Source organism: Lutra lutra, chromosome 3 (genome assembly GCF_902655055.1).
Source record: "Lutra lutra chromosome 3, mLutLut1.2, whole genome shotgun sequence".
NCBI classification, from domain to species: Eukaryota; Metazoa; Chordata; class Mammalia; order Carnivora; family Mustelidae; genus Lutra; species Lutra lutra.
Genome location: NC_062280.1, coordinates 136,951,598 through 136,977,651, shown reverse-complemented (window position 1 = coordinate 136,977,651; position 26,054 = coordinate 136,951,598). Strand labels below are relative to the sequence as shown.

General features: G+C 37.6%; 1 protein-coding gene and 1 pseudogene across 1 annotated transcript in view; both read left to right on the top strand.

The window, feature by feature from the left end:
* Positions 1-26,054, top strand: part of LOC125096359 (28S ribosomal protein S31, mitochondrial-like) — a 764,428-nt gene that overhangs the window by 695,121 nt on the left and 43,253 nt on the right. The window lies entirely within an intron of this gene.
* The window catches only part of LOC125095623 (phosphatidylinositol 3,4,5-trisphosphate 3-phosphatase TPTE2-like), a 62,751-nt pseudogene continuing 40,169 nt past the window's right edge, over positions 3,473-26,054 (top strand).

Below are 26,054 nucleotides of genomic sequence, written 5' to 3'. Positions count from 1 at the left end.
TTGTACTTAAATTCAGTTAGCCAACATCTAGTACATCATTAGTTTTTGATATAATGTTCAATGATTCATAGTTGTGTATGCCATAATTTAAATGTATTTCCTGAACATAAAGTTTCTTACTTTAATTTCTGTAGTCTTTCCATGTTTTTTTTTTTTAAATAATTTTTGTTGACTTCTGTTCACGAGGGTATGATTCCTCATGTGTTTGCTGGATGGTGTTAAGAGCTCATATTTGGAAGAACCTTAGTTTTGGGAATCCTGAGGGATCTAAATTGAGGTGATTTTCTTTGGTTTCTGCTGGGTGCTAGGGTCACTACCAATCAGGAACCACTTCAGTTTAATTGATTGGACTGAGGTTTCTTGAACTGTGAGTATAGCATCAATTCAAATCCCATTAAGAGCATAAAGCTGGTTACAAAACATTAACGAGACTATTAAAATTATTAATATTTTTAAACCCAATGCCAACAGAGACACTGATTTGCTTGTTGGTCATTCTGTTAACATATAGGTTTTTTTCAAGTTTGGTTTGTTTTTTTTTTTTCCAATTAAACATATAACCAATCTGGGTGCCTGGATTTACATGTAGGTCTTAGATTTAGCTCACCACTTTGTCAAATTCCAATCCTATTACGTGGGTAACCAACAAAACTCTAGATTCCCAGGAATATGTTAGAACTTTTCTTGACATCTCATTTCACAACTTTCCTCCCTTCCTTTCCTCCCTCCTTCCCTCTCTATCCTCCTTCCCTCCCTCCCTCCCTTCTTCCCTCCTTCCTCCCTTCCTAGCATTTTGGCCAGCCTATTGTTTGCCCCACTTCCCATTTAGCACTTCAGGCAGCCACAATGTTAACTAACAAAACTCTAGATTTTTTGGCTTGACATATTTCCAAAGCATTCCAGGCTTCTGTGTCATTTACCACTTTAGTTTCAGTACCAGAGTGTGTATGTGTGTATGCATGTATGTATGTGTGTTTGTGTGCCTGTGATCATTTCATACTTCCCTTCTTTTTTAAATTTAGCAATGTATTTAAAAGTATTTTTAGGGGGTGCCTGGGTGGCTCAGTGGGTTAAGCCTCTGCCTGCAGCTCAGGTCATGATCCCAGGGTCCTGGAATCCAGCTCCTGCATCCAGCTCTCTGCTCAGCAGGGAGCCCGCTTCCTCCTCTCTCTCTCTGCCTGCCTCTCTGCCTACTTATGATCTCTCCCTCTCTCTCTCTGTCAAATAAACAAATAAATAAAATCTTTTATTTTTTTAAGAGGTATTTTTAGAAGTAATGCCAGTGAAAATGGCAAAGCAGGGATCTCTAAAAATTCTTCCCTTTATAAAAATAGCAAGAATGTTGGTGAAAATGGTCAGAATCCTCTTTTCCAGAACTCTGGAAATTAACCAAAGCATTGCAGCAACCTGGGGGAGCATTTATTGAAGAATATACTCTGGATTTTGATGAGAACAGAGAACTTTGTGGTGTTCTATCTTGCACCATTCGTATTACACTATCCCTGGCTCCATGGTAGCCTTGAAGACCAACGTCTTGCAATCATGGTGAAAACCAGTCTTCTGGGTGCCAATAGAGGGGACAGAAGGGGATTAGAGCTATTCAAAGGCCTGTTCCCAGAGAAATGTCATTATTTGACCTATCTAGTGGGTCCCTGCAAGAGCCCACTCACAAGATTATCTTTATGTGGCCTGACTTCGAGCTTACCCAGCCTTTGCCCTGGGGACATTTGTTGAAATCAGTGAATCAGAGACCACTGTTGAACATCACGGCTGCCTGAGGTATAGATAATAGTTGGGGCAAGAGAAAAAGCTGTGTAATGAGATATCCATAGAGAGTTTGAAAAGCTGCAGCATATTCCTGGGACTCTAGAAGGCCACCTGCACCTCTAAGGCTGTACACAGGTCCAGGAGTTTGCCTACTTGAAACATTTAGGTCTTTTCAGGTCTTTCTTATCCCTGGCCAATGTTCTTGTGCCCTGCATAGGTGCAGGTTATCGTGGACCTGTAACCTGCCTGGCTGTGTGGAAAGCATGCTCAAACAGTACATGAAAATTCTTGTGTCTATGGAGAGACTTAGTGCTTCCCAGGCACCTGAGGGAATCTGTACGTTTATTAGCTGACCATCATGCTAATCAAGCTGACTTCAGTGGCCACATTTTATAAAGAATAGAGACTTTACAGAATTTTGAATTAGAAATTTCTAATCAGAATTCAGAAAAGTCACTAAACGAACAACAGTGAACCCTGGGAAAGGGAAAAATCAGTGATTTGCAGTTATTTTAAAACTTCAGTTTTTAATAAAATATTTACGACCTGAGAAGAAACAAATATTGTGAACTTCAAAAGAGTTTCTTAGTCTCTTTATCATCCTCTTATGGGAGACGGGAAGTCTAGAAGGGGTAAGGTTGTCTTCTTGCCTTTCCCTTAGGGAACACAAGGCTCTGGTAAAATAATTTCTGTTTAGAGCAGTTCTTTGTCACAGAGGACAGAATGCTCTGGGCATATTTCAAAATGATCTAGTCTTGGGGTCAACAACATGATACTGAAGTCAGTGAGCATGTTTTATTCATTTTTGTACCTTGCCAAGAACTTGCAGAAATATTAAATAAGTATGACCTTAATTTCTTTTCTGTGACTTCAGCTGTGACCATTTATTAGGCATCAGAACATGTACCAACACGGACTGTCAAACAGGTGTTTCTCATTCCTTTTTGTGGTAATTATAATTTTCATACAGAAATTTCTGATGTTTCATCTATATTTTTAAAACTTCCTTTCCATATTTGTTTTCCTTTCTTTGGCACTTGTATCCACCTCAGGTTTGCTCTACCAGGAAAATGGGAATATTTTAGATTTAAAATTAATATTTGCTTTTGTTTTTTATTAAGATTTTATTTATTTGACAGAGATCACAAGTAGGCAGAGAGGCAGGCAGAGAGGAGGAAACAGGCTCCCCGCGGAGCAGAGAGCCTGATGCAGGGCTTGATCCCAGGACCCTGGGATCATGACCTGAGCCAAAGGCAGAGGCTTTAACCCACTGAGCCACCCAGGTGCCCCTAAACTTAATATTTGATTGCTTCCTCTCAATCCCATGAAATGATAGCTTGCATAAATAATTTTTGTCCTGAGTCCTGTATCAACCTTGCCTATTTTAGTCAAATTTAGGGTTATCCAGAAAACATACAGCCCTCTGATTTATTCTCTTTCTTGCAAAATAAAAGGTATAAGATGAGACAATCTGCTGTGAGATTATTATCCTCAGATCTTTGATCTTGGTATTCCCCCATTCCTCATCTTTAAGGAGAACTGCATCTATTTTTAAGACCCTATAGCCTGGAACCAAGTTCATGGTATACCCCACTCTACTACTACAAACTCAGGACCAACTGGAATCAGTGTGGAACCAAGTTCAATGTATTCCCCACTCTACTACTATCTCAGGACCACCCGGAATATGTTGTTTGGGGTTGCCATGGACACAGAACTCTTATTCCACTACTGGCTTGTTACAAGCACCAGGTAAAGAGCTGGGGCGGAGGGCTCTCCAGAAAAGGGTATCCTATACTCTACTTTCTATGTTGACTAACTTTGTCCTTCATCCTCACTGAGAGTAAAAAGAATATAATGTTCTAGAGGGAGGGCTGGAGGATGAGGGAGGGTACAGGAAGGGGGTCTTTGTGGCCACAGAGAGGAAGTTTTGCCTTGTGTTCAGCTGTGGGGAGCATTAATAAATGTTTGTTTTTTCCTAGGGACCTCCCAGAACCTTCTCACCCTCAGGGAACTAGAGGTGGAGGGACTGTGGGGTGAGGGTATATGGATGGGGTTATGGGGGTGCACTCGGTCAATATAGGACCAAATAGCAGTAACCACGTTGCTGGCCAGGAATTGTGGCAAGATTTGACTTAATGGGCTTGGTTTGGGGAAATAAAAATAAAAAAGGAAAAGAAGTTAAAGGCATCATCCTGGAAGGCAGGAGAAAGAACCCTGCTATTAATATCTCTAGTAATGTTTGCTCCCATTTAGGAAAATTTGTTGTCAAGTGACAACATCCTAGTCTTTCTGTGTCTATCACCCCTTGAAAGATAGGGGTGGCCTACTTTTGAAAGTAGCCCCTAGAAAGAGGGTTCCCTTTTCTCTGCATCCTTGCCAACTTCTATTCTTTCCGGAGTTGTTAATTTTAGCCAGTCAGACTAGTGTAAGGTGGTGGTATCTCATTCTGGTTTCATTTGCATTTTCCTGATGCTGGGCGATGTCCTGCATTGTTTCACGTGTCTGTTCTCCATCTGTATGTGTTTGGTGGCCCCTTGAAAGCAGCCCTGCCTGCAGGTATGCAGATCCGAGCTTTGCAGGGTAGAGGTATCCTTAAATATGCGGCTCTGCCTTGGTCCACCCCTCCTGGCCACCTCTGGAACAGAATGGAGCAACCTCAGAGCTTTGGGATTCCTACTCCGACTGCCCATGAGGTGCCATCTTTTGCAGGTATGGAATTGACAGGGGGTTGGCCCTCACATCCAAACTCATCATCAACATTTATGCCCAAATTGACCTATTTATGAAAATATTTTTTTCATTCATTTTCCTTTTTCTCTCCTTGTCCAGAATTTAGGCCTTGTGGCACATTTCAGGCTTCCTCCTTGATAACATGGATTGCCCCGTTAACTTGGCAGTATCTTATTCACCAGTGACTTCTAGTTTTCTTGCATGACACAGATTGTTCTGTGCAATGTTGAAGGATGCATCTTTGCTTTCCCACCCTTTGATTTATGCTACAGAATATTTCAGGATGGAAAGATCATAAATCCCTATGATAATATAAAATTGGTTTGAAATGAGTTTGTTTCCCTTCCTGGGTCCTATGTAGCAAGAGAACAGTCTTTCAAGTGTCCTGTCTTTGAATTAAACTTCCTGTACATTCAAAAAACTTTTCTTCTCTTGCTCAACCCAGAATAAAATACTGAGGGGAAGATACAAAATGCACATTTCACCGGATTGATAAAATTGCACAGGATTGTAGATTTTATAAGTTTGTGGATTCAAGACTTTAGAAATGCTGATCCATTCCTAATAAGTTCTGTGTGTGACTTTCTAATTGGGCAAATATCTTATGTACTTTAAAAATACTAAATTTAATATGTGCCTTTCCTTTTTTTTAGATTAATTGTAGGTTAAATACCACCCCAAGACAATAACATGCGGAGATTAAAGAAGAACCGTTTATGTCTCTGGTTCATGCATCAAAAGCAATAATAAGTAAGTGAGAAGCCTTAAATTTACTAAATTTTAAGGATAATTCTCAGCCTTGGTTAATAGAATAGGGAATACATGTATACTTTCTTTCATGATTAATGTAAACTGCATATAAATGAAATTCGGCAAACTCACAATTTAAAGATCTTGTTTTCTGCTTATAATTGATTTAAAATACTACAGCATAGGCAGGATGCCAGTAATAATATGCACGTGGTAGCCACAGTCACTTTCTCTAAAATTTAAATTCAACTTAATTAACATACAATATAGTATTGGTTTCAGAGGTACAATTTAGTTGTTAATTTTAGCCAGTCTGACTGGTGTGAGGTGGTATCTCATTTGGTTTGATCTGCATTTTCCTAATGCTGGGCGATATTCTGCATTTTTTCATGTGTCGGTTCTCTATTTGTATGTCTTCTTTGGAGAAATGTCCGTTCATGTCTTCTGCCCATTCCTTGACCAGATTTTTTGTTTTTTGTTTTTGTTTTTTTGGGGTTGAGGTTGATAAGTTCTTTATAGATTTTGGATACTAGCCCTAACTGATAAGTCATTTGCAAATATCTTCTCCCATTCTGTAGGTTGCTTTTAATTTTGTTGGCTGTTTCCTCTGCTGAGTCACAGCCCCTTTTAGCTTCTCCTCTGGGACACCTGGATGCCCTATTAGGGCTACTCTGTCCTTTTTGGGGAGTTGACCATTTTGAGATGGCCACTATAAGGGCTTTAGTTGTCCTGTATCAATCAATATGTGAAACACTGTTAATTACCCCAGGGAAGGTCACAGATTTTAATAGTGAGGAGTGGCTTGAAAATCAGCATGATAGATGTTAGAGACCTATGAGTATTCAAGATCTGTGAATTGGTTAAAACAAATAATAATAGTTACCTTTGCAAGAGTTGTAATGAGGACCAATTGAAATATCTGTGAAACATCAGAACAATGCCTGGCACTTAATAAATACCACTTAAATGTTCAAGAGATGAAATATCACTTTTGTGATATTCTTTCTTTAATTTTAAGAAATTTATTTTTCAAATTTTTTTTCATAAATGTCTATAATCTACGTGTTGGAGATCTGTTTTTATCCTTCGTATCAACTGGCTTTTCTTTTGTATGTTCTATTTTTTTCTTACTATTTCCTGGGAGAGTGTCTCAACCTTGTCTTCCAACTCCAGATTAATTTGCTTTTCACATGTATCCAAACTACTATGTATCCCATGAAATGATTCTTTATTTCAACAATTAGACTTTTAAGTTTAAGATACCCTCTTTTGGGGCGCCTGGGTGGCTCAGTGGGTTAAAGCCTCTGCCTTCAGCTTGGGTCATGATCCCAGGGTTCTGGGATCGAGCCCCGCATCAGGCCCTCTGCTCGGCAGGGGGCCTGCTTCCTCCTCTCTCTCTGCCTGCCTCTCTGCCTACTTGTGATCTCTATCTGTCAAATAAATAAAAATAAAATCTTTAAAAAATAAAAAAGGAGGGGCGCCTGGGTGGCTCAGTGGGTTAAGCCGCTGCCTTCGGCTCAGGTTGTGATCCCAGGTCCTGGGTTCGAGCCCCACATCGGGCTTTCTGCTCAGCAGGGAGCCTGCTTCCTCCTCTCTCTCTGCCTGCCTCTCTGCTTACTTGTGATTTCTCTCTGTCAAATAAATAAATAAATAATCTAATAAATAAATAAATAAATAAAAAAGGATCCCCTCTTTTATGTGTTTGTGTGTGTGTGTGTGTGTGTGTATTTAGAAGTTCCCTTTAATGAGCGTGTAAGCAGAGGGTAGAATCCTGGCCTTACAGTAAAAAAACCGTCATTCGCTGTATGCCTCCAGGTATTTTACTAGACCTTTCCTGGTCTTGGTCTTTTTTGTTTGTTTGTTTTTGTTTTTGTTTATTTTTAGCTTCAGACGTAGAATTTCATGATTTATCCATTTTAAAACCCAGTGCTCATTGCATCAAGTGGCTTCCTTGATGCCCATCATGCAATTATCCCTTCCCTCCACCCACCTCCCTTCCAAAAACCCTCAGTTTATTTATTAGAGCTCAGCGTCTCTTAAGGTTTACTTCCCTCTCAATTTTCGTCTTATTTTTCCTTCCCTTCCCCCTACTTTGTTTTTTAAATTCCACATGTGAGTGAAATCATATGGTATTTGTCTTTCTCTGACTGACTTATTTTGCTTAGGTTTTTCCTTAGGATTTCTTATTCTCATTTCACTTACTATCCTCTTCTGTTGTACCTTTAAAAGCGTATTTCTTTTCTTTTTTATTTATTTGACAGAGAGAGATCACTAGTATGCAGAGAGTTAGGCAGAGAGAGAGGGAGAAGCAGGCTCCCCGCCAAGCAGAGAGCCCGATGTGTGGGGCTCGATCTCAGGACCCTGAGATCATGACCTGAGCTGAAGGCAGAAGCTTAACCCACTGAGCCCCCAGGCAACCTTTAATGGTATTTCTAAAACTTACTTAAAATCTTGGTCTGTATGATCCAGTGGCTCTGTTTCAGATGATATATGTTGTTCAGTTTGTTGTATTTTGTTTTCAGTGGTTGTACTCCTCAGGTATCTAATTATTTTGATTTGTGATCTTACATTCCTTGTGGCCATTGACCTCCCTGTCTGGTAACTTGTATTAGGGAAGGGCTAATGATTTGCTTGGGACAATTTCAGTCTGTAGCTGTTCTCAAAGCATAATTATTAATAGCATGTCTGTTCCACTTTCAAAAGTATCCTCTGCAGAGAGAGTCAATTATCATATGGTTTCACTTATCGGTGGAGCATAACAAATAACATGGAGAACATGGGGAGTTGGTAGAAGGGAGTTGGGGGAAATTGGAAGGGGAGGTGAACAATGAGAGACTATGGACTCTGAAAAACAATCTGAAGGGTTTGAAGAGGTGGGAGGGTGGGAGGTTGGGGGAACCAGGTGGTGGGTATTAGAGAGGGCACAGATTGCATGGGGCACTGGGTGTGGTACAAAAACAATGAATACTGTTATGCTGAAAATAAATTTTAAAAATGTTTAAAAAAAATTAAAATTAAAAAAAAAAAGTATCCTCTGTTGGATGAGGTAATACAAGTCATCCTTGTTCAAAGCTGGGACCTAAGGTATATCTTTCTCAGTATATTTAACATGAGGGCGATAGCCTGGGGACAGAGAATCTGCAGAACAGTGAAACACTGTGACCCAGGTAATTTCTGTAGCCAGGGTACATCACCTTTAAGGTCCTGGACAAAAGCGGCATTGGAGAAGGTAGCGTTCTAGGTTGTTCACCTTGGCCTTGGAGGTAGGGGAGAGGTAAAAGCCCAAGGATTGCTCTTCAGCCTTTCCCTGCTTTCATTAACTAACCTAATGTTACCCAAATTTTATTCTAATTACTTCTGGGTAGTTGCTACTAAGAATGGTAGTGACTATCTCTGGGGAAAGGCAAGAACAGAACTTAAAATTTTCCCTTCCACTCAGCCCCTCAAGACTGCCCATAGCAGCCTTTTCCTGTCTGCTAGTTAAGGGACAGTTGTATCTCCTTGGAGACTCACAGGGTTTGTGGTATTGTTAGTTTTTTAAATCTATACTTTTGTTTAATTTCTGTAGCTTTGGAGGAAGAGTATCCTATGGATAGGAATCCAAAATTTCCCAGGAAATTATGGGAATGTAGTACTTTGGAAATCTTGAAGTGTTTTTGAAACTTAAATATTATCTTTTTATGTTGTTGTCACTGATTTTTTTTCATATTTGTCACATTGGTATTTTTTATAGAACATTTGGTGAGGAGGGCAGACTGCCTAAAAACTTGTAATGTTTGTGAGATGGTGAACTTCAGCATGAGTTTATGAAGTAGACACATGCAAAGTGCATTTTCAGTGTGTCTTATTTTACAGGTGACGAAGTTAAACTATAGAGAGATTAAGTTTTCCAACCCAGTGGTTTGGTGGCAGGAAGTCTTGACTTTGGATAACTTAACCAGAAACTTCTTTGTGATGATCTGAGAGAAAAATCATTCTGAACACTTGTTCTGTTTTCACTTCAGAAAAATCCTTTAAACATTCTTGTTTATTTCTTCTATACCAAATGATGGCCAGAGACTAGTCCTTGGCCCTGGAATATTAACTGTTTTGACGGTTTCTTTATTTCTGTGTCCTTTGCTACCAATTACCTGGATCCACCCACCTGTGCCCATGGTCAGATCATTCACATACCTCAACTGATTCCAGAATGTATGAATGGTTGACAAAATGGAGAAGAAAAGTGGTATAATCACAAAAACTACACCTCCCTTAATTCCTTCTCTTTCCAGTGAACAAAGAGCTGAGAGTCTGTCTCAGAGGTTCCGTTGCTAAACCCTGAAATTTCCTGTTGTTTCTGTCATTTTTCCTCAGAATTTTATTTGTCATGTCCTAAAATTCTGTCAGGAAAAGGAACCTGATTGCTTTCCAAAATGATTTTAATTTTTGTCTGTTTTTTACTTTTTAACAGAGTTATGGATTCCTTCGTAGGATCCTCTGATGACAGCGATGCCAAGGGGTAAGTTGACTTGACTGATCTGAGTACCAAAAGGTAATAGAGAGCATTGGTAGCAGTAAGAGGTTTCCATAAAAGATTGTAAGCTTCTATAGGTAACTGTCTTTCTTTTAGGGTCTAAGTAGCAAAAAGAACAAGTCATAAGAGCGAGACTTTCTACTTAAAGTTTGTTTGGGACCCTGAGTAACAAAAGCTCTAAGGAAACTCTCATAATGTCTGTGGTGAGGTACTGCTAAAGTGGGCCAGGTGAAGAGAGGATCCTGTTGTTTGAGCAAGAAGAGGTGGCAGTGGACAGGGTGCAGTGGATCTCGCCACAGAAAAGAACAGAGCTGGGACCCTGGGTAGCTTAATCAGTTAAGTATTTGCCTCCTCTGCTCCTCTGCCTCTCCCCCCTATTCCCATTGTCCCACTTATGCTCTTTCTGAGAAATAAATAAAATCTTAAAAGAGAAAAGAAAAAAGAGTGGAGATAACAGACCGCGGCCTTTCCCCTTTACTCTCCAGAGATTTGCAACCATCTAAAACTGATGTCCTGGGTACCTGGGAGGCTCAGTCATTAAGCATCTGCCTTTGGCTTAAGTCATGACTCCAGGGTCCTGGGATCAAGGCCCATATCAGGTTCCCTGCTCAGTGGAAAGCCTGCTTCTCCCTCTCCTACTCTCCCTGCTTGTGTTCCCTCTCTCTTTGTCTCTCTGTCAAATAAATAAATAAAAAATCCTAAAATAAATAAAATAAAACCGGTGTCCCAAATGTAAACCTACCATCGTATTGGAGGAAGACCCTGCCTCAAGTGTGGAGTTTTCTGAACCAAACTGAGGAACAGAAAATACTTACATGACACATGAAGAATAAGGATATAGTGAAGGAACTTGATAGTCAGGAAATAACCCGAAAGGCTGTTTACCTACAAACCAAGGTTGTATTTTGAATTAAATTCAACATCAGTGCAATTCCTTAGGAAAGTTGAGTTTAGCAGTAAAGAAATGCACTTATCTTGATTTGTTAGGCTTTTCCAACAGACCTAAAATTTTTAATACAACTATATAAAACCCCATTTTTTTTTAAGGTCTGATGTTCATTTTTTTTTAATTTCTTTTCAGCGTAACAGTATTCATTGTTTTTGCACCACACCCAGTGCTCCATGCAATACGTGCCCTCCTTTAATACCCACCACCTGGCTCACCCGACCTCCCACTCCCTGCCCCTTCAAAACCCTCAGGTTGTTTTTCAGAGTCCATAGTCTCTCATGGTTCACCTCCCCTTCCAATTTCCCTCAACTCCCTTCTCCTCTCCATCTCCCCATGTTCTCCATGTTATTTGTTATGCTCCACCGATAAGTGAAACCATATGATAACTGACTCTCTCTGCTTGACTTATTTCACTCAGCATAATCTCTTCCAGTCCTGTCCATGTTGCTACAAAAGTTGGGTATTCATCCTTTCTGATGGAGGCATAATACTCCATAGTGTATATGGACCATATCTTCCTTATCCATTTGTCCGTTGAAGGGCATCTTAGTTCTTTCCACAGTTTGGCAACCGTGGCCACTGCTGCTATAAACATTGGGGAACAGATGGCCCTTCTTTTCCCTACATCTGTATCTTTGGGGTAAATACCCATTAGTGCAATTGCAGAGTCATAGGGAAGCTCTATTTTTAATTTCCGGAGGAATCTCCACACTGTTTTCCAAAGTGGCTGCACCAACTTGCATTCCCACCAACAGTGTAGGATTCTCCACATCCCCTCCAACACATGTTGTTTTCTGTCTTGCTAATTTTGGCCATTCTAACTGGTATAAGGTGGTATCTCAATGTGGTTTTAATTTGAATCTCCCTAATGGCTAGTGATGATGAACATAAAACCCCATTTCTAAGGAAAATTGAAATACTGGTTTCCAAATAATTAATTTACAAAGGTTTTTTTTTTTTTTTTTTTTTTTTTTTTTTTTTTTTTTTAGAATTCAACCAGTTTACAAATTCAAGGCAACTTCTAAGTTCAGAAAAGTTTGGCTTTGATACAAAAGTTGGGTATTCATCCTTTCTGAGAGAGACATAATACTCCATTGTATATATGGACCACATCTTCTTTATCCATTAAGTCCATTGAAGGGCATCTTGGCTCTTTCCACAGTTTGGTGGTTGCAGCCCTTGCTGCTATGAATATTGGGGTGTTTGTATCAACATGGACAGGACTGGAAGTGATTATGCTGAGTGAAATAAGTCAAGCAGAGAGATTCAATTATCCTATGGTTTCACTTGTGGAACATAAGGAATGACATGGAGGACATTAGGAGAAGGAAAGGAAAAGTGAATTGGGGGAAATCAGAGGGGGACACGAAGCATGAGACACTGTGGACACTGAGAAACAAACTGAGGGTTTTGGAGGGGAGGGGAGTGGAGGGCTAGGTGAGCCTGGTGGTGGGTATTAAGGAGGGCACATATTGCATGGAGCACTGGGTGTGGTATAAACAATGAATCTTGGAACACTGGAAAAATAAAATTAAGTTTAAAAAAAAGTTTGGCTTTGAAGTCATTGGGGTCTGATCATAGATGTTTTTAATTCTTTAGAAATAATCCAAATGAATTCATATCTGGAATCTCTAATGAAGTCACCAATGTAGGGTAAGGTGTATTGAAGGGGGAAGAGAAATTCAGTCCAGAGTATCCACGGCAATATTGAATCTTCTGGACAAGTATCTAAATTTTATTCTAAAAAGTTAGGATTTGCTGTGAGCTAACAATCATGTTTAGCTGGCAAATCATGTTTACTGTAACTTTTAGATTTAATAAATTCTTATTGATCAAATAAATTGGTCACATCACAGGTCCATGTAGGAAATCTCTGATAAGTTTTTCCATTTGTTGGTGTTTAAAATAAGCTAGACCAACTCTTTAGCCACAGTGATAATTATGAAAACCTTGATTTTTTCCTAATTCATGTGAGAAAATCGGGTTGCGGTCTGGGGGGAGGAAGCTATAGATGGATCTCTTATTTTGGGGGAGAGAAAGTTTATTCTGAGGCAGGAAGAAAATGGAAAGCTGTGGAAAGATGTCAGCGTGGAGAGGGAGGGTATCTAATCTTTTTAATTTATAGAAAAGTACCATATTTTAAAAAAATTTTTTCCGTTTATCACACTTAAATGATCTAGGTTGAAAATGTGACTAGATCTTGGAGAGTAATTTAATCAGTCTTTTAAAATAGAGAAATGTAGACTACTACTTAATCTTCAATTGTGTTCCTTTCTCATTTTTTTGCTGGATGTATTCTGATTCCCCATTTTGTTGATTTTGTCTGAGTAATGACTAATAGAATGTAAAACGTTTTGATGATTAAATTTTTACTCATTGGAGTTCATTTGACTTGTATCTAAGTAACCTGAGTGAGAGTACTTGCTATTGCTCTGAGCTGCAGGCATTTTTACTCAAGCCAAGGAAAGAATACATTTTAAAAATCACAGATATCTGAACAGAAATAGTCATGGGATTTTTCTGCTTCTCTCCTGGCCAGTTATTCAGCTATTTAATGTCAGTGTTGGAGAATGAGCAATGCTGAAGAGGAAATCAGCTGGTCACTGTTGGAATTCGTTTGCTGTCTAGACAAAGATTACATGGAAGATATAGGGCCAATTAATAACTACAAATACTTCTTCAAATTACCTGTAATTTTCTCTTAAAATTTTTTAAAATTCCAGTGTAATTAGCATATAATGTTAATAGTTTCATGTGTACAGTATAGTGATTCAGCAATTCTATACATTACTCCATGTTCAACATGATAAATGTATTCTTTAATCCTCTTCCCTTATTTCATCTGATCCCTCTCACCTGCCCCCAGGTAACCATCAGTTTATTCTCTATTTAAGGATCTCTTTTTTGCTTTGTCTCTTTTTTACTCTGTTCGTTTGTTTTGCATCTTAAATTCCACATGTAAGTGAAATCATAGTACATTTATCTTTCTCTGACTGACTTCACCTAGCATTATGCCCTCTAGATCCATCCATGTTGTTGCAAATGGCAAGATATCATTCTTTTCTATAACTGATTAATATTCCATTTTGTGTTGTGTGTATCCTCTCTCTTCTTTATCCATTTATCTATGGATGGATACTCGGGTTTTTTCCATACTTTGGTTATTGTCAATAATGCTGCAAAAAGCATAGGAGTTGCATATCTTATTGAATTAGTGTTTTCATATTCTTTGGGTAAATACCCAGTGTTGGAATTATTGGATCATATGGCAGTTCTGTTTTTAATTTTTTTTAAAGGAAGTGGATTTTTTTTAAAAATTTTATTTATTTATTTGACAGACAGAGATCACAAGTAGGCAGAGAGGCAGGCAGAGAGAGAGGGGAAGGGAAGCAGGCTCCCTGCTGAGCAGAGAGCCTGATGAGGGTGAGGGGCTCGATGCCAGGGTCCTGGGATCATGATCTGAGCTGAAGGCAGAGGCTTTAACCCACTGAGCCACCCAGGCACCCCTCTATTTTTAATTTTTTGAGGAACCTCCATACTGTTTTCCACAGTGGCTGTACCAGTTTACATTCCCACCAATAGTGCATGAGGATTACATTTTTCTCCACATCCTTGCCAACATTTCTTGTTTCTTGATTTTAGCCATTCATTTTGACAGGTGTGAGGTAGTAGTATCTCATTGTAGTTTTGATTTGCATTTCCCTGATGATAAGTGATTTGAGCATCTTTTCATGTGTCTGTTGCCCATTTGTCGTCTTCAGAAAGATGTCTAGTCAGGTTTTCTGCCCATTTTTAATTGGATTATTTGTTTTTAATAGTTTATTTTGCTTTTGTTTCTCTTGCCTGAGGACAGATATTTAGAAAAATGTTGCTGTGGCCAGTGTCAACAGAAATTATTGTCTTTATTCTCTTCTAGGATTTTTGTAGTTTCCGGTCTCAAATTAATTAATTAATTAAACATTGTATTTGCTTTTTTTATTTAAAATCAATTAGCCAACATATTCATCATTAGTTTTTGGTGTAATGTTCAATGATTCATTAGTTGCTTATAAAACCCAGTGCTCTTCTCACACTTATGAGTTTATTTTGTGAACTGTAGGAAAGTGGTCCAGTTTCATTGGACCTGTTTTGCATTTCACTGTCCAGTTTCCCCAGCATCAATTGAAGAGACTGGCTTTTTCTCATTGTGTATTCTTGCTTCCTTAGTTGTAGCTTAATTTGACTCTATAAGTGCCTGTTTATTTCTGGGCTCTCTATTCCGTTACATTGATTTATGTGTCTGTTTTGTGCTAGCACAATACTGTCTTGATCACTACAGCTTTGTAGTATATCTTGAAACCTTGGATTATTATACATCCATTTTTTTGTTCTTTCTCAAGATTGCTCTGGCTTTGGGTGCCTGGGTGGCTCACTGGGTAAAAGCCTCTGCTTTTGGCTCAGGTCATGATCCCAGGGTCGTGGGATCGAGCCCCGCATCAGGCACTCTGCTCAACCGGGAGCCTGCTTATCCCTCTCTCTCTGCCTACCTCTCTGCCTACTTGTGATCTCTGTCAAATAAATAAATAAAATCTTAAAAAAAAAAAAAAAGATTGCTCTGACTGTTCAGTGTCTTTTGTGGTTCCATAGAAATTTTAGGATTGTTCTAGTTCTGGAAAAATACATTTTGTATTTTGAACAGGAAGTGCATTGAATCTATTTTTTTTTTAAAGATTTTATTTATTTATTTGACAGATAGAGATCACAAGCAGGCAGAGAAGCAGGCAGAGAGAGAGGAGGAAGCAGACTCCTTGCTGAGCAGAGAGCCTGATGTGGGGCTTGATCCGAGGATCCTGAGATCATGACCTGAGCCAAAGGCAGCGGCCTAACCCACTGAGCCACCCAGGTGCCCTTCATTTATTCTATTAGGTTTTTATTTTTTTTGTTTTTTTTTTGTTTTTTTTGGTGGAGTCTGTAGGGGTTCTATGAATAATAATAGCAAATAGTTTAAAATCTTCCTTACCAATATGGATGCCTCTTATTTGTTTTCTTTCTCATGTTTTCTTTCTTTCATCTGATTGCTGTGGCTAGGACTTCCACTACTATGTTGAATAAAAGTGGTGAGAGTGGACATGCTTGACTTGTTCCTGATCTCAGAGGAAATGCTCTGTTTTTCATCATTAACTATAATGTCAGCTGTGGGTTTTTCATATATGGCCTTTATTGTGTAAAGGTATAGTCCCCCTAAACCAACTTTGTTGAGAGTTTTTATCATGAATGGATGTTGAATTTTGTCAAATGCTTTTTCTGCATCTAATGAGATGATCATATAATTTTTATCCTCCATTTTATTGATTTGGTATATCACATTGATTTGTGAATATTAAATCATCCTTGAATCCCTGGTATAAATTTCACTTGAATATGGTGAATGAGCCTTTTAATATATTGTTGAATGTGATTTTTCTAATATTTTGTTTAGGATTTTTGCATCTGTGTTCATCAGTGACATTGATCTGTAGTTTTCTTTTTTTGTGGTGTCTTTACTTTTGGTATCAGGGTAATGCTCACCTCATATTATGAATTTGGTAGTTTTCCCTCCTCCTTTAGTTTTGGAATGACTTGAGAATAGGTATTCACTGTCCTTTAAATGTTTGGTAGACTACACCAGCAAATCCATGGTGGTCTGCATTTACATTTGGGAGGAATTTTTTGATTATAAATTCAATTTCATTCCTAGTAATTGCCTATTCAGATTTCTATTTCTTTCCAATTCAGTTTTGGAAAATTGTATGTTTCTAGAAATTTATCCATTTCTTCTGGGTCACCTAATTTGTTGGCATATATTTCTCATAGTATTTTCTTTCTTTTTTTTTTAAGATTTTATTTATTTATTTGACAGAGATCACAAGTAGGCAGAGAAGCTGGCAGAGAGAGGGTGGGGGAAGCAGGCTCTCAGATGAGCAGAGATCCCGATGCGGGGCTCAATCCCAGGACCCTGAGATCATGACCTGAGCCAAAGGCAGAGGCTTGACCCACTGAGCCACCCAGACGCCCCTCTCATAGTATTTTCTTATAATTCTTCATTTTTCAGTGGAGTCTGTCTTCTTCTGTTTGATTTTATTTACATAGGTCTTTTTATTCTTAATGAATCTGACTAAGGCTTGTCAGTTTTGTTGATCTTTTCAAAAAACCAACCCTTGGTTTCATACATACACACACACACATATATATAATATATGTTATACACACACACACACACACATTTTAGCTTCTGTCATTTGTTTCTGCTCTGATCTTTTTTACTTCTTTCTACTCATGTTAGGCTTTGCTTATTCTTTTTCTAGTTTCTTTAGGTATAAGGATATATTTTGTATTTGAGCCTCTCTTGTTTCTTGAGGTAGATTTGTATTGCTATTTATTTTCTTTTTAGTACTGCTTTTGCTTGCCCCTAAGGTTTTCGATTGTTGCTTCATCTTCAGTCTTTTTTATTCTCTTCTCTTTTTGCTCTCGGACTAGATGAATTCCACTACCCTGTATTTGAGTTCACTGAAAGTTTCTCCCACTTGGGTGATGGGGGTCCAGAGGTACAAATTTCTAAAGTTATAAAATAGGTTATGGGATATAATATACAACACAGTGACTATAGTTAATAATATGGGATTGAATATATGAAAGTTGCTAGGAGAGTAAATCTTGAAAGTCCTCATCACAAGAAAAAATTCTGCTAAGTATGGTGACAGATGTTAACTAGACTTATTGTGGTGATGATTTTGTAATATATACAAATATCAAATCATTATGTTGTACACTTGAAACTAATATAATGTTAATTAATATAACTAATATCTTAATAAGTTTTTAAAGGATTAACAGGAAGAAAAGTCATTCTGATGATGTGCCCTACCTTCAGTTTAGAAACTTCTATAAACAGAGTTTAGGCAGATCCTAATCTAGCTACTTCTTTCTGCCTTCCCAAATAGTGACTAGGGGCTGGACTTGCCATTGAAATTCTCATTGTTCTGGCATATTCCTTCCATTCTCTCTATATCCTTTCAACAACTATTACCTGGATCTACCTTCCCATCCTTACACTGTCATGTCTCCATCTCTCTCTTCCCAAATTTATTCAACAGTTAACAGAGTGGTAGAAAAATTGGGAAAGAACAAGGCTAATTTAATCATTATTGAAACTTTTCTCTTACTTGCTTCTTACTATTTCCAGTAAATATGCACTTGCATATGCATGTCCCACACATCCACACACACGGACACACACGTGCACACCCCAGAGGCTGGCTTACACTGTGGTAATTCAAAGCTGTTGCTTCAGGTTCTGTCACCTCTCCTCAGGAAAAAGCATGATTTCCTTCCACTTTGTCTGACTTTATTTTTTGTGTATTTTAGACCTCTGGCAGAAATGACAATGTTCCAGTGCCCTCTTCAATGTCCTCTGGCCATAATATCTACAATAGGTTAGTTGATTTTCTGTTATCTGAGTGGGAAAATGACTTGGAAACATCAGTGGTGATACAGCTTATTCAGATAGCCTGTCAGCTTATGTATATAACTTTTTTTGTTGTTGTTTTTTTTTTGGATCTAGATGGGAAAAGAAGGAACAAATCAAAGAGAGGGAACATTTACTCTGGGCCTGTTTGTGACCTTAAGGGATTACCCCTCAAAATGCTTGGGAAACTAACCGAGTGTCTGTATATGACATTCTACTTATGTAGTCCAAGGGAGGGGAGCATACACTTGGAAGCAAAAAGGCAACAGCAGTGGACAGGGAGCAGAAGAGCCCTCAGCAGAAAATAAAGGAACTAATAGACCCAAGATCTTTCCATCACCCTGCAGACCTCTACCACCATGTGAGGCTAGTTGCCCTAAACCCAAACCCACCATCATATTGGATGGAGTCCCAGACCCAACCTTGAAGTTAGCTGGCCATATCTGAGGAACAAGAAAAACATCCATGAAGCATGAAGAGTAAAGAGGTGGTAGAGGGACTTGGAATCAGAAAATTAGATGGCATAAGAAGGACAGGTACCTACAAACTATAGCTGAATTTGAAATAGATGCAAGTGCAAAAGCAGATACATATTGGAGTTAGGTTCAGTAGTCAAGAAATGTTTTAAAATCACTCTTGATCCATTAAGGATTCTTCTACAGGCCTAAGAATTTTATTTCTACCATATAAAGCTGCATTTCTAGGCAAAAATGAAATACTTCTTTCCAAATAGCCAAATTACATGAGAATTTTTTAGTGTTCAACCACATTGTGATTTGTAGATAAATTGAAGCTTATTTGAATGAAAAAAGTATGTAAGATGTTTGATCAGATACATTTTATCCTTTAGTTCTGATCGGAATGAATTGACCTCAGCAACTGATAAGGAAGTCACCAATAAAAGGTGAGATAAACATATGTAAAGATACACCAGAGATATTCAACGCAGAGTTTCTTGGACACTCTAAAATGTTGGCAATCTCCACTTCTTTATGTAACATATTTTTTATCTAGTTTGGTGGAAACTAGATCAGATAGATCTAGTTAGGTCTGATAGAAACTCAGGTCTTCCTATCTGAGTTACCAGCAGCCAAAACTCTTAGAAAACTATCAGATTGTTGTATGAGATTCTACTAGAATGGGATGTATTAGTTTTCTAGGGCTGCTGTAACAAAATATCACAAAACTGAATCGTTTAAAACAACAGAAATTCATTGTCTTAGTCTTAGAGGCTAAAAGTTGATATCAAGGTGTCAGTAGGGTTGTTTCCTTCTGAGGGCTGTGAGTGAGAATCTATTCCATGCCCCTCTCCTAGCTTCTGGTGATTGCTGTCAATCTTTGCTGTTCCACGGTATGTAGAATCATTGTTCCAATCTCTACCTTAATCTCTACATAGGTGAAGTATGTGTGTTTGTGTCTACATTTTTCCTTTGTATTAGGACACCAATCATACTGGATTAGGAGCCCACCCTAACCCAGTATGACTGTGTCTTAATTACACCTACAGCAACCCTATTTCCAATAAGGTCACATGCTGAGTTACAAGGGATAGGATTAATATATATCCATTTTAGGTGGGACAATATTCAACTTATAATATATGACAAGTGAGGAGAGAGTCCTATCTAGAGCCAGAAGAATAATGGCAGTAGACTGGGAACAGAAGAGGACTTAGTAGGGAATAATGGAACTAACAGACACGGGGTCTACCCCATAGCCTCCAGACTTATGTGAGATAGGCCTGAAGCTCAAATCCGCTCTCATGGTGGATAGAGCCACTGCCTCAGACCTGCATTGCTTGACCCTGTCTAAGAGGCAGGAAAGATGACCACGATGGGTGAAAGTAAGAAGATGATGGAAGGACTTGCAAATCAGGAATTTAGATGGAATAAGAGGGACGTGTACACTATAAACTGAAGTTGAAGTGAAATAAATGCCACCACAAAAGGCTTATCTATTTTGGGATTAGGGACAGATAAAGAACTTAAATTACTTAAAAAGAGAAATAAAAAACAAAAAAGAAAAGAAATTACTTAAACCTTGATGCTTACTATTTTCACAATTCTAAGCTATCAGTCACCACCATATGAAATCTTATTCCTTCAAAAAAATTTTAATTCCAGTATAAGTAACATACAGAATTATATTGGTTTCAGGTGTACAATGGGGATTCAACAATTTTATACATTGCTCAGTGCTTGTCACCATAAGTGTGCTCTTAGTCCTCTTTCATCTGTTTCTCCCCCACCCCAGGTAACCTAGTAAAGAGTCTTTTGTTTTTCTGACTTTTTGAGGAACCTCCATACTATCTTCCAGAGTGGCTATACTAGCTTGCATTCTCACCAACAGTGAGAATTTCTCCACATCCTTGTGGAGAAACTATAAAACACTGATGAAAGAAATGGATGCATTTCTCCACATCCTTGCCAATGTTTGTTGTTTTCTGACTTGTTAATTTTAGCCATTCTGGCTGGTGTGAAATGGTATCTCATTGTGGTTTTGATTTTTATTTCCTTGATGCCCAGTGATGTTGAGTATTATTTTCATGTCCATCTACAAAGGAATGGATAAAGAAGATGTAGTAGATATATACAGTGGAATATTACTCAGCCCTCAACAAATGAAATCTTACCATTTGCAATGACATTGATGGAACTAGAGGGTATTATGCTGAGCAAAATAAGTCAATCAGAAAAAGACAATGATGAGTTCATGCATATGTGGAATTTAAGAAACAACACAGATCATAGGTGAAGAGAGGGAAAAATAAGATGAAATCAGAGAGGGAGACAGACCCTAAGAAACTCTTAACTATAGGGAACAAACTGAGGGTTGCTGGAGGGGATGTGGGTGAGGGGATGGGGTAACTGAGTGATGGGCATTAAGGAGGGCACATGATATAATGAGCACCGGGTGTTATATGCAACTGATGAACCACTGAACTCTACGTAATGTTAACCGAATTTAAATAGAATTTTTTTAAAAGTTTGGGTTGTATTAAGGAGGGCATATATTGCATGGAGCACTGGATATTATACACAAACAATGAATCATGGAACACTACATCAAAAACCAATGGGGAACTGTATGGTGACTTACATAACATAGTGAAATTTAAAAAATAAAAAAAGTTTGGGTTTTTTGTTTCTTTTTTCTTTGTTTTGTTTTTTCAGTTCTACATATGAGTGAAATTATATGGTATTTGTCTTTCTCTGACTTATTTCACTTAACATTATACGCTCTAGATCCATCCATGTTGCAAATGGCAAAATTTCACTATTTTCTATGACTAATATTCATTTGTGAGTGTGTGTATATGTGTGTTTACATATATGCATGCATACCACATCTTCTTTATCCATTCATCTATCAATGGGCAGTTCAGTTTTAGCCATTCTGAGAAGTGTGAGGTGATATCTCATTGTAGTTTTGATTTGCATTTCCCTGATGATGAGTGATGTTGAGCATCTTTTCCTATGCCTGTTGGCCATCTGGATATCTTCTTTGGAGAAATGTCTGTTCATGACTTCTGCCCATTTTTAAATTGGATTATTTGGTTTTTGGTGTTGAGTTGAGGAAGTTCTTTATATATTTTGGATACTAATGCTTTATTGGATATGTCACTTGCATATATTTTCTCCCATTCAGTGGTTGTCTTTTAGTTTTGGTTGTTTCCTTTGCTTTGCAGAAACTTTTTATTTTGAAGTAGACCCAACAGTTTATTTTTGCTTTTGTTTCCCTTGCCTCAAGAGAACATATCTAGAAAGATTTTGCTACAGCTAACGTCAAAATTACTGCCTGTACCCTTTATATGATTTTAGATCTCATATTTAGGTCCTTTATCCATTTTGAGTTTATTTTTGTGTATGGAGTAAGAAATTGATCCCGTTTCATTCTTTTGCAGCTAATTGTCAAGTTTTCCTAACACCATTTCTTGAAGAGACTATTTTTTCCCCTTCCATATTCTTGCCCCCTTGTTGAAGATTACTTTGACTATATAATCATGAGCTTATATCTGGACTCTCTGATCTATGTGTCTATTTTTATGCCAGTACTGTACTTTCTTGATTACTATAGCTTTGTGGCTTATCTTCAAATCCGGGATTGTGATACCTCCAGTTTTATTTTTTTTCCAGGTTGCTTTGGCTATATGTGGGTATTTTGTGGTCCACATGAATTTTAGGATTCTTTGTTCTAGTTCTGTGAAAAACACTGGTAATTTCATAGGAATTGCATTGAGTCTGTAGGTTGCTTTGGGTATTATTTTAACAGTATTCTCCCAACCCCTGAGCATGGAATATTTTTCCATTTGTGTAATCTTCCATTTCTTTTACCAGTGTTTTATAGTTTTCAGAATATAGGTCTTCTGTCTCCTTAGTTAAGTATTTCTAACTACTTTTTTGGTGCTATTGCAAATGGGACTGTTTTCGCTATCTTTTTGCTACTTCGTTATTAGTGTACAGAAATACAGTGGATTTCTGTATATTGATTTTGTGTCCTGCAAACTGAATGACTTGATATATCAATTCTTGTGGTTTCTTGTTGGAAATTTTAGGGTTTCTATATATAGTATCATGTCATCTGCAAATAATGACAGTTTAACTTCTTCCTTACGAATTCAGATGCTTTTATTTCTTTTTCTTGTCTAATTGCAGTGGCTTGGACTTCAGTACTCTATTGAATAAAAGTGGTAAGGGTGGACTTCATTGTCTTGTTCTTGATCTTAGGGGAAAACTCTGTTTTTTATCATTGAGTATGATGTTAGCTATGGGTTTTTCATATATGGTTTCTATTATATTGAAGTATGTTCCCCTAAACCTACTTTGTTGAGGGTTTTTATCATGAATGGTTGTACTTTATCAAATGCTTTTTCTGCATATATGGAAATAATCCATATGGTTTTTATTCTTTCTCTTGTATATCATATTGATTTGCAAATATTGGACTGCTTTTGCAGACCTAGAGGAAACAACATTGATTGGGATGAATGATTTTATTAATGTATTGTTGCATTCAGTTTGCTAATATTTTGTTTATGGTTTTTGCATCTGTGTTCATCAGAGATATTGGCCTGTAGTTCTTCTTCTTCTTCTTTTTTTTTTTTTTTTTGTAGTCTCTTTATCTGGTTTTGGTATCACAGATGGCCTTCTAAAATGAATTTGAAAGCTTTTCTTCCTCTTCTTTTTTTTGAATACTTTGAGGAGAATAGTTATTATTCTCCTCATGTTTCATTGGAGTCACCTGTGAAGATATATGGTCCTAGACTTCTCTGTTTGTTGGAAGATTTGGATTATTGTGTCAATTTCATTGCTGGTAATTAGTCTATTCCAATTTTCTCTTTATTTCTGGTTCAGTTTTGGAAGATCATGTTATAAGAATAGATCCAGTTTTTCTGGGTTGTCCAATTTATACTTTTTCATAATATTAAAAATCCTTTGTATTTCTATGGTGTTATTTTTCATCTTTTATTTCTGATTTTGTTTGAGTCCTTTCCCTCTTTTTTTTTTTTTGATGAGTTAAACTAAAGGTTTATTGATTTTATTAATTTTGTTGATCTTTTTTAAAAAAAGAGCTCCAGGTTTCATTGATCTGTTTCATTTATTTTTAGTTTCTGTTTTGTTTATTTCTGTTCAAATCTTTATTACTTCCTTCCTTCTACTGGTTTGGGGTTGTGTTCTTTTTCCAGCTCTTTTAGATGTCAGGCTGGGTTGTTTGAGACTTTTCTTGCTTCTTGAGGTAGCCCTTTATTGCATCAAACTTTTCTTTGAACTATTTTTGTTTCATCCCAAAGATTTTGGACCAATGTATTCTTGTTTTCATTTGTCTTCATGTTGTTTTGATGTCTTTTTTATTTATTTTTGTTTGTTTGTTTGACCCATTCATTGTTTAGTAGTGTGTTATTTAATCTCCAGTTATTTGTGTTCTTTCCAGATTTCTTCTTGTGGTTGATCTCTAGTTTCATAGTGTTGTGGTCAGAAGAGATGCATGGTATGCGTTCAGTCCTTTTTAATTTGTTGAGACCTGTTTTATGGCCTAAACTGTGATTGATTCTGGAGAATGTTGCACGTGCAATTGAGAAGAAGATGTATTCTGCTGTTTTAAGATGAAATATTCTAAATATATCTGTTAGATCCATCTAATCCAATGTGTCATTTAAAGCCACTGTTTCCAGGGTGCCTGGGTGGCTGAGTCTGTTAAGTATCCAACTTGATTTTGGCTCAAGTCATGATCTCAGGTTGTGAGATTGAGCCCTGCATTGGACTCCATGTTCAGCATGGAGTCTGCTTGAGATTCTCTCTCTCCTTTTGTCCGACCCCCTTTTTTGCTCCATATATATACATATATATCTTAAAAACAAAATAAAGCCACTGTTTCCTTGTTGATTCCCTCTTGGGATGATCTGTCCCTCATGTATGTGGGGTGGTAAATTCCCCTATTTTATATATATACACACACACACACACACACACACACTATTATTGTATTACTATGAATGGTTACTATCAATTATTTTGTTTGTTAGGAATAGCTTTGTGTATTTGGGTGCTCCCATGTTGGATGCATATATATTTGCAATTATTATACCTTCTTGTTGAATTGTTCCCTTTATGATTATTATATAGTGTCCTTCTTTATCCCTTGTTACATTCCTTGTTTGAACATCTATTTTGTCCAGTATAAGTATTTCTATCCTAGCTTTTTTTTTTTTTTAAAGATTTTATTTATTTATTTGACAGAGAGAGATCACAAGTAGGCGGAGAGTCAGGCAGAGAGAGAGAGAGGGAAGCAGGCTTCCTGCTGAGCAGAGAGCCCGATGTGGGACTTGATCCCAGGACCCTGAGATCATGACCCGAGCCGAAGGCAGCGGCTTAACCCACTGAGCCACCCAGGCGCCCTCTATCCTAGCTTTAATTCTACTTCCATGTGTGTGATAGACGCTTTTGCATCCCTTTACTTTGAATCTGCATGTGTCTTTAGTTCTGATGTGTGTCTCTTATAGGCAGCAAATAAATGAGTCTTGCTTTTTTTTTTTTTTTCTTTTTTTAAATCCATTCCATCACCTACATCTTTTGACTGGAGCATTTAGTCTTTTTATGTTCAAAGTAATTATTGATAGGTATGTACTTACTGCCATTTTGTTACTTATTTTATGGTTGTTTTTATAGTTCCTCTGTTTCTTTTCCTCTTTTCTGTCATGGTTCGTTGGCTTTCTTTAGTGATATACTTGGATTCCTCTCTTTATTTTTTTACATATCTATTTCTGGTTTTTGATTTGTGGCTCCATTAGGTTTATATATAATATCTTATGCATATAGCAGCCTATATTAAGTTGATGGTTGCTTAAATATTCAACCATCAAAAAGGATGAATACCCAACTTTTACATAACATGGATGGGACTGGAGGAGATTATGCTGAGTGAAATAAGTCGAACAGAGAAAGTCAATTATCATATTGTTTCATTAATTTGTGGAACATAAGGAATAGCATGGAGGACATTAGGAAAAGAAGAGAAAAATGAAGGGGAGAAATCAGAAGGGGAGATGAACCATGAGAGACGATAGACTCTGGGAAACAACCTGAGGGTTTAGAAGGGAGGGTGTGGGGGAATGGGTGAGCCTGGTGATGAGTGTTGAGTAGGGCATGGATTGCATGGAGCACTGGGTGTTATACATAAATAATGAATCATGAACACCATATCAAAAACTAATGATGTACTGTGTGGTGACTAACATGACATAATAAAATAAATTTGAACCCATTCTAAAAGCACTAAATTTTTACTCCTCCCCCATTTTAGATGGTGTCCTACTTTACATCTTTTGTTTTGTGAATCCCTTGATTGATTTTTATAGATTT